This window comes from Anthonomus grandis, chromosome 5, assembly GCF_022605725.1.
Source record: "Anthonomus grandis grandis chromosome 5, icAntGran1.3, whole genome shotgun sequence".
NCBI lineage: Eukaryota > Metazoa > Arthropoda > Insecta > Coleoptera > Curculionidae > Anthonomus > Anthonomus grandis.
Genome location: NC_065550.1, coordinates 4,022,922 through 4,033,460, shown reverse-complemented (window position 1 = coordinate 4,033,460; position 10,539 = coordinate 4,022,922).

Genomic DNA, 10,539 nt, shown 5'->3' with positions numbered 1-10,539 from the left:
GTTAGGGTTTGCCAAGTCTACAATCAGTGATGGGCGTCGACGCGTCGACTTTGATTGTCGACCTCGACACGTCAACTATGTCAACAATGGAGATCTAGGTTAGGTTTAATGTTTATTTTTATTAGTTCCTGTCCTCTCAGAAGTGTAAGGGGTTTTGTATCCCGTCTCCTCTGTGTAAATCGATGAGAGAAATTATATTTTAATTGATTTATTTTATTAAGTGACATAAAATGAGTGGAAGAAAGTGTAACAAGAACTTTCAAGAACTTAAATTTGATTTGATAAAAGAAAATGGGAAATATTCAGCAAAGTGTAGATTCTGTGATAATATTATTAAAAATACCGGCGCTAGAAGATTACAAGCTCACAGGTAATTACAGTACATTTATAATTCCCATCCTTCCCGTGCACTATAAAATTTTAAAATTTGGTTTTTTACATAATATCTTATAATAGAGGTAAGCTACATAAGATTTTTATTTTATAGCTTCTTTTTTCTTTTATCCTCTCCTCCTCTTACTTCCTTGTAAAACTTTTCAGAAATTGCACAATAGAAATATTTATTAAAATAATAAATACATAAAAAAATAGATTTTATCCACTCCTTCTACATCTTGTAAAATGGTATATTAAATTGATTCTTTCCCCAATATTTTTATAACCAATTAATTATTTTAATCTTTAAAAAAACTTTAATAAATCGGTAAATCAAAATGCCCAACTTTTGATTAAGCATTTGATAATACGAACTTTTATATTATTATTTATTATTTTAGAAATATTTGCAAGGAAGTTCGCCGTCGTAGTACTAGTGCTTGTAGTAATATGGTTGAGGGTATGAACCAAAATGAAATAACGACAGTAGAATTAGAAGATGATGATGATTTTCCTGTTGTACCTGAAAGTAGTGGTACAGTAAGTTTACTAATAAATAATCATACACAGGGTGGAATTCTTACGTGGAAAAAATTTAAAGAAAATGACTATGGTAATAAACAATGACTATTATACAAAATTAAATTCACAAAAACATTAAAATCAAGGACAGTGACCAATGAATTTTTATTTATTTAAAATGGGACAGTTCTTATATTAATATATTTTGATAAATTAATTACACACAAAATTCAAAAGTTTTATATATTGCATAAATAATATAATATCGCTTTTTTGATATCGAATTGATTCTATTTAAGAATTCCTTCCTGCACACTTACATAAATTTACAATTTTTTATTTTATTTAGAGCGCACATTCAAAAAATGGTCAATGTATTCAAGTTGAGGCTTGCTTAGTGTCGGAAGATGGATCGCTTGTTCCAGTTGGTTCAACGGATTCACATAGTACCAATAATACAGAAGAAGTCGCGGCTCCTGATGTAACCGAAGAAAGTTTCCCTAACTCTAAAAATAATACAAATTTTGCAAAAAAAACAAATGAAGATGACTTGGGGATAATTCGAAAGCCCCCAAAAAGAAATTTGTTAACGACACTGGTAATGTCTAATAAAAAAAGCAAACTAGCTGATTCTGATGTAGAATCTTCATCAACTTTATCTGTTAACGATGCAATAAATTTAGATCCTACTAATACTCCATCTGGAAAAAAAGACAGCTCAAACAATCAAGAAAAATAACGGAATATATAGATGTTTTAAGAGAAAACGAAGATGAAAAAATAGATCTAGCATTGGCTAAATTTATATTTGGATGTAATCTACCCTTTAGGGTAGTTGAATCACCTTTAATTAAAAACTTCATTAGGACAATTCGTCCTGCGTATGTTGATCACATACCTGGCCGTAAAAAACTCAGTACAACACTATTGCAGACATGTTATAAAGAGTGCCTTGATAGTGCTCGCAAAGAGGTTAAATCAGATTCGGTCATTTTGTGCGATGGTTGGAAAAATTCATCTAGCAACACCAAGACCGTTGTAACAATGTTACACTCGACCGATGGAGAGAGTGGTTTTATTGATGCCTGGGATTTAACGACTGAATCAGAGACTGCAGAGAAACTTGCTGAGATAAATATACAATCTAGAGAAATTGCTAAAGAAAAATATAATGTTGATGTGTACGCTGTAGTTTCTGATAACGCTAGTGCAATGGTTAAAATGGGATCTCTCTTAAAACATTGTTTGTGGCACAGTACTTGTAACAGTCACACAGGCAATCTTTTAGCAAAGGATATATTGGACAAGAAATTGCTGGAAAATGTTGTTCTTGTGCTTAAAGAGTTCAAGCAACCTGACTTCGAAAAAATGATTTTAGATGAAGGCGGTCGAAGAATTAAACTTCCTGTAGAGACGCGTTGGTGTTCATATCGTAATGCGTTTAAGAGTTTTTTGGAAAATTTAGATTACATGAAAAAAATTATAGCAGCTACAGGAAAAAAAATTAAGCCGAAAGTTACTGAATTAATATTCAATGACGACTTTGCTGATGACGTCCAAAGAAATTTAGATATACAAAATCCAATTTGTAATCTTATTAATAGCTGTCAGAGCGGGGATACTTCGTTGGCAGATGCTGTGAATCGTTGGCTCGCATTGGAGGTACCAGAACCTTTTGCAGAAAAACTAAAAAGCAGACAAGAAATGGCATTAAACGTTTATGCATTGACAGCATACTTTTTTCATCCAACATATGACAATTCAAAATTATCCTCGTCTCACACTGGAAAAATAAATTCTTTTCTTTTTAAACATCTCAACAACAAGGGAATAGAGGAATGGGATTCTTTTAATATCAGATCAGGTAAATGAATATCCATAACTTTTATAAAATAAATACTTATAAACTTTTTTGTAGGTATATTCGAAATTCTTTACAAGAAGAACGTAACGAAGCCGTTAGTATTTTGGAGAATGGCTATGATGGAGTGCCCAGTCTTGGGCTCCTTGGCTCTTAAGTTGCTTAAAATTCCGGCATCTTCTGCTCAAATTGAGCGCTTATTTTCAAATTGGGGACACGTACATACACCTCTTAGAAACAGATTATCTTTTAACCATTCGAAAATGTTAGTGCATCTTTATTATACCATTACCCTTAATACTAAAAACACAATACAAAATATTGAGTTACTTAACCCTGATGATGATGACTATGATGAGGAAGATGACTAAAATTCTAAATTAAATTTATATTAATTTTTAATAGGTATAATATATGATATATTATAAATTTTTGTATTTTTTTATTTTAATGATACCTAATTGTTGACATTGACGACATTGTTGACATTCATGATGTCATCTATAAAGTTGACATCATGACATAGTCGACGCGTCGACAATTGAATTGTTGACATGACATTGTCGACGCCGCCCAACCCTGTCTACAATTCGTTTATAATTTAAAACGAAAACTACCAACATAAACAGCAATTCCGAAGATTAGACGTGGAAAAAACTAAATAACAACCTGAATTTTTTTCCGCATTCTTTTCATCAACACAGATATCAAACAAGATATAATTGGATATGTTGGAAAATACCATCAATCCGCTTATCACTGAATTCATTGAAAACCAAATCGATCATGATGGAAACCCTATACTTGATGAGGCTGAAATATATTTCCAGCGAGACGGCGCTCCTCCTCACTATGTTCTTCCCGTTCGACAATGGCTAGACGACGAGTTTCCAGATAAATGGATAGGGCGAAGGAGGCCTATAGAATGGCCTGCTATACCTCCTGATATAACGTCGTTAGACTTTTTTCCATGGGGTCATTTGAAATCTATTGTGTTTACTCCCCAACCTGAAAGTTTGGATGAACTTCGTCAACGCATCATCGACAGCTGCCATGATATCCCACAACATGTTTTTGAAACTGTCCGTCAGGAATTTGAACATCGCCTATATCATTGTTTGGTCAAAAACGGACAACATTTTCAAGACTTATTGAAATAAAAACTGATATTTTCTATATGCTAAAAGTTAAAATATGTCCTCATTGGCGCAAAGCTCGAAGGTAAGTCCCTGGTTCTCCTTCTCCATATGTACTTGGAAACATTGGGAGTTTCAAATAATTTTGGGACTGACTATTAATTAAAAAGCCACAATCCCCACATTTAAAATAATATGTGGAAATCGGGGTCGAACCCAAACTCGACATTGTAAAGAGAAAATAACAACTAATAAAAAAAAATTAACAAAAAAAATGTTTTCGTAAAAACTCAAAAATGACAACAAAAAACAAATAACATAAAGAACTGAACGGACGCAAAAAACGGAATGAAGTTCGAATTAACTAACTTCTATCCGTGTTTTCCTTCACGTAGGTGAAGGAAAGGAACGTGAAACCTTTCAGGCCTCTCATTGGCGTGATTCCAACGGATCCGTAATTACGTATCAATGTGGATTCAGGCGGAAGCTTATAATTAATTATTATTAATTATATTATAATATTAATTAGTTATATAGACTTTTAGCGCACACTCTTGCAAATCTATTGTTATTCTTTCTGTAATAATTTATTTAGTTTGATGATCTTTTTTTGTTATTTTTTTAGTTTCCTTATTAATTAACTTTAGGTTAACGGGTTTGTCCCACTCTTGGCTTCTTTTGTCAGTAACTAAAGAGTTTAGGTTGTTGAAAAACTCGGGACAGACCTTTTTGTCAAAAGACGATGTAATTTAAAATATTAAGTAAATTATCTTTATTTTGTTTCTCGCAATGTATTGACTCTTTATGGCAAATAAATTACTTTTGAATCTGAATTATCTCCACCCTTTCCAAATGAACGATAACTACTATATACTATACTGTTAAAAGATGGTCGAGCCATTCAGAATATATTACACTTCTGACCAACGGCGTCGATGTGGCTACTTTCTGAAACTAGTTATGTTACATTTTTGGCTACGTACCTTTAGATTAGTCTCGTTACGTGATTAGAACAGACCCGGCAATAGAAAACACAGCAATTAAAGTATTCTTAGGAAAGAAAGAGGTTCTCATCATCTCAGTATATAGGCCACCATCTCAATACTTAACAACAGAAACATTAGACACTTTTTTTAGAGAAGACACTCCCCACCATAGCGGCGAGGGATTGGAATGCAAAAAATAGAAGCTGGGGATGCAGAGCAGAGACAGCAGCCGGGCGCACACTAGAAAGATATATAAATGAAAATACCATACAGGTAGTACAACCAAAAGATCCTACACTCTATCAGCATACCACTCCTGATGTTCTAGATATAGCTGTTACAAAAAACTTAAGCTATAACATTGTGGTTGAAAATATAGACTTCCTTAGTTCCTCTGATCATACCCCAATCCTAATCACCGTAGCTTAAACCTCTATGCAAGATCCCTATCCTGAAAAACTTATCACCAACTGCGAAATGTTTAAAAATATACTTGCAGAAAATCATCCAATCCCAACTCCAAGTACTATTGAGGAAATAGATTCCTCAATAAAACAATTAACAAATGCAATTAAAGAATCGTTTAATTTAGCACGCACTAAAATCCTAATCCCAAACACCCACTCCATAGTCTTCCCAATGAGAATTAAAAGGTTAATAAGAACAAGAAACAGACTAGACTGCAAAAAGACCCAGAGGCAAAAAGAATTGCGAATAATCTTACAAAAAGAATAAAAAAGGAAGTCTTCGACTTCAGAAATGACAGATGGGGCAATTTTTTAGAAGAACTTAACGATGGCGACGAAGAGAAATCAAAATTCTGAAAGGTTTCAAAAATACTGAGAAGGAGAACAAAAACAGAGTTCCCACCCATAGAAAACCAAGATGGTCTTCTGGTATACTCGGACTGGGATAAGGTGGAAACTTTTAACAGATCATTAATAGAACCTTTTGACCTAAACGATATACCAGATAATCCCGAATTGCGTGAAGAAATAGAGCTATCAAACGTACAAATCGAAAACCTACCTCTAAACGCATTACCAAACTACAGAAGTATAAGCCTACAAGAAATAAAAGACGTAATTAAAGACCAAATGAATAAGAAAGCACCAGGCCATGATGAAATAAACAACCAGGGACGGATGCATAGGGGGGGAGACTCCCCCCCCCCAATGAGAATGTGCAGTTGGTAAAAATTTTCCAGAGTTGGTAAATTAAAAAACTGAAGTTTTCAAACCAGACTAATGACACACTTTTATAAAAACATTATGTGATAACCTATTTTTTAAAAACCTTAACATAAGCATTTTCTTAAAACTAATTTTACCAAATACAATAATGTCTGTCAATAAATCGTTGACTCGGTGTTATTCTTAATATTTCTGGGACGTCGCGGCCCGATAAACAAAATGATATCGGCACATATCGCTTACAAAGATTAACATGAAATTCTAGACCTTGACCCTTGATTTATATCAAGTTACAACTGAAGACTTTTTGGTAAAAGCCCTATTAATTTTTAATGTAGGTATCCTCTCTTGCAAAGAATAAAATATACACCTTAACGTCCTTAACTTTCAAAACAAAATAATTTTATACGACATTGCAGCAATTCGATTTAATTTTATAGTGTGAATGCACATTTAGCTATATTAAAATTAATGCGCACTGCCCGCTAAAATGTCACTTGTCAAAGTCAAAAGTAAAAATTTAGTTTTGGCGGCAACAAACAGGTGAATTATTGTTCTTATTCAGTTTTTAAATACATTTTGAAGTTTTGGATAAGTTTTGGTGTTTTAAGATGGAAAAAAAAGTACGTTCGAATAGAATAAGAGTTCAGTGTTTATCGTGTGGTTCAGAGTTTGTGAAAGAATATAAACCTACACATGAGAAAAAGATGCACGGCGGAAAATGTGTAGCAATAAAACTAGTAGGCGCTCCAGACAATCCTTTTGTTTTGGCGGCAAAAAAAAGACGAAATGAAGAAGTTAGCGAAGGTAGGTAAAAATACATACTAATACAACTAAATCGCGGGTTTGGCCTTGTAATGAGGTAAAAAGTAAAGGAGATGATATAGTCAAGATTGTTTACACCCCTTTTAAAAGAGGGGTGTGCTAAAACCACAAAATTATTTAGATTTTTATATTCATTCATTATATTTATTCAGTCATTAAAAATAAACAATACTTAATTAGCAAGCTTAATTTCGCGATAAATTATTACCTACGTATTGTATTGTTTTAGCATCGTCTAGTTCGATAGAAAATATACTTGAATTGGCAGTGAATAAAAGAAAGAGCAAAGAAGAATCTAAAGGTAAGCTGAATATAGAATATAATAGATATATTTTGATAGGTTTTTGCGTTTAAAGGCCGGTTTACACGCTACGAGTTATCGTACACGTGTATAGCTTATACACGCTACGACATAGTGTGTAAATAGCAAAACGTACTTCTCACGGCAAATAAAATAAAAAAATTACACATTTCGTAAAAACTTTAGTTTTGTATTTCGATTTTATATTAGCCAATAAAACGTACGATAATTCGTAATGTATAAACCGGCCTTATTAGTGGTTATAGGGAAAAAGAACACAAGAACTTTTTCTGATTACTGATTTGGATTTGTAGATGTAACAAATACTAAAAAGCCAAAACAGTTAATTACCGTTTTTCCGGAAGCTGAACAAAGTAAAGACATTTTAATTGAGGAGCCTGAAAATGAAAACATTGAAAGCTACACATTTCAGGAATCAGAACATGGTATGTTTTATTAGCCAACATATTGGTCTAGTGCAACACAAAATAATAAAATGTGCAATATCTTTTAGAAACAGGAGATAATCACGAACATTTTTCAGACCACATAAGCTCTAATTCTAAGACTCAACTTAATAGTGATTCGATGGATAACTTAGCTGATCAGTTAATAGTGCCTAATTTCTCATACGTGAATCAAAATCAAAAGGTCTTCATGAATCCTTCGGACAAAAATTCCGAAAATGACTTCTTCCAAGAACAGGGCGAGAAGGCATCATCACAAGGTAACATTATTATTTACTAGATAAAAATTAAAAATTATATTTTTCACCTAAATAAACTATTTTCTTTTTTAGTGGAGAATATTTCTTTGAATTTTAACGTGAACGAAGAAGAATTTGATAAAACAAAGCCCTTCCACAAGCCAAAATAGTCAAGAAGACTTTGACAATAATGTGTCAGATGAAGTAGACCACAATAATTGGTTTGAATGCACTGGCAGTTTTGCTTCATTATTAGATCATTTAACTAATGCTAAGAATTTATTAACTAATATCCAAACTGATTGTAATATAGATGAATATATTACCATTATCCAGATTTTGGATATTACTAATACCATTAAAGAAAAATGTGAATTAACACGAGTGTCGTGTGAATCTTATGTTTCCGTTTTAGAGAAGAAGCGTAGCATTTACGAAGTAGATAAACATGTTGGAGATAATATGATGATTCTACATGACCCCGGCATAAGACAAGAAATTAAAACAGACAAAGAGCGAGACTTTCTCATTGCATTAGGACCCCACCAACCTAATTTAAGAATGTTTCCCAGCGATGGTAAAAATCGCTTCAATTCTGGATGGTATAAAGAGTATCCTTTCTTAGAATATAGCACAGCCAAGGATGCTGCTTTTTGCTTTGTTTGTTTTTTATTTCCCACTGGCGTAGGAAGGGAGAAATCCGAGTTAGCTTGGAGTAAGAATGGAGTCTCATCATGGGGAAAAATGAAGAGCTCTGGATCAAAAAAATTAGGGAAGTTACAGCAACATTTCAGTTCCGTCTCACATAAACAAGCCTTGCGGGATTATGGTAATTTTACTAATAAAGCAAACAACATTGATATTTTAATTAACAAGGAACAAAGAGTTAGGAAAATTGAAGAAGAACGCATTCTTTGTCAAAATACAGAAGTTGTCAGTATTTTGTTTGATGTGGCTAAAACATTGGGTCGACAAGGATTAGCATTTCGAGGAAACGACGAAAATGATGGAAATTTTGTTCAAATTGTGCAGCTGCTTTCCCGTCACAATCCAATTCTTGGAAAATGGCTAGCAGACAGAAAATTGCGTCCTTACCATGTAAGTTACATGGGTGCCTCTTCTCAAAATGAGTTTATCGAAATACTGGGTAAAGAAATACAAAAAGAAGTTGTCTCGGAAGTAATAAAATGCCCGTTTTATGCAGTGATGGCGGATCATACTCCTGATATTTCAAACAAAGAAATGCTATCAATTGTAGTTCGTTCAGTTGATGAAAATGGTTTACCAAGGGAAAGACTACTGTCTGTTATGGAATCAAAAAATAAAACTGGGGAAGCCACCGCACAAGTATCCATATTCTGGATACATTCATAAAGCAAAACATTGCGCCAGCCAATTTAGCCTTTCAATCCTATGACTGTGCTGCCTCAATGTCTGGTAAATTTAAAGGTGCGCAAAAAAAGCTGTCCGAGTTGGTGGGTCACAATATTTCTTACATTCCATGTCAAGCCCATAGAACAAATACAGCTTTGGAACATAGTTGTCACGCTTCATTTATAGTGGCGGAAATGTTTAACACGTTGGAGGAGCTATACGTTTTTTTCAATTCGAGCACCAAACGATTTTTTGCAATGAAAGAAAAATTAGCTGAAGTGGAAAATTCGATTTTAATAAGAAACTTATCCAAAACAAGGTGGACCGCTCGGGCAGAAACGCTAAAAGCTATTAGCATATCATACGAGGAAATACTTCAACTATTAGAAGATATTTCAAATGCTAATGATTATTCAATAGACAATAAAAGCAAATCCAAAGCATTGGGTTTATATAAAAGAATGTTGTGTTTCGATTTTATAGTATGTTTAATGTTCTTAAAAAATATATTTTATAAAATGAAAATAATCACAGAAATTCTGGAACAGGATGATCTGAATATCATTGATGCCGTAAATATGATTTCTTTAACATGTACTTCGTTACGAAATATTCGGAATAGTGAAGAGGATGTAAATAATTTAATCGAAAGTGCCATACAATTTGCAGTAAAATTAAATGTTGATCCGGAAACTGATTTCCGAAAACATCATAGGAGGCGTCTTGTTCCATAAAAAATGGATACAAATAGGGATAGCTCTGTTAATATTCCATATAGGCAGTTTTATAGAAAAGAATTTTATCTTGTTCTGGATACTTTAATTAAGTTTTTAGATGAAAATTTGTCAGTTGTGCTTCAAAATGTCTCACCATTGACAAACTTATTTTCTTTTCCTTTAAACAAAAAAAACATAATTTTAACACATATAGAACAGGCTATCTTACTATTTCCACCCAGTCACAAAATTGATGAATTAGCTTTACAAGCGGAGTTGGAAATATTGTTTGAACTATGTAGCAAGTCAGAAAAAGTTGTTAAGTCCATGCAGGATGTGATGACAATTGCTTCCCAAAATAAACAGATTTTTCCTATAGCATTTAAGTTTTGTAGATTTATACTAACAGCTGGATATTCGGTAGCAACTAATGAAAGAAAGTTTAGTCTGCTTAAATTTATAAAAAATGCCAGCCGTTCAAAAATGAATAACGAACGGCTAGACCTAATCATGGCTATGAAAAGTGAAAGAGACATTTTAGATC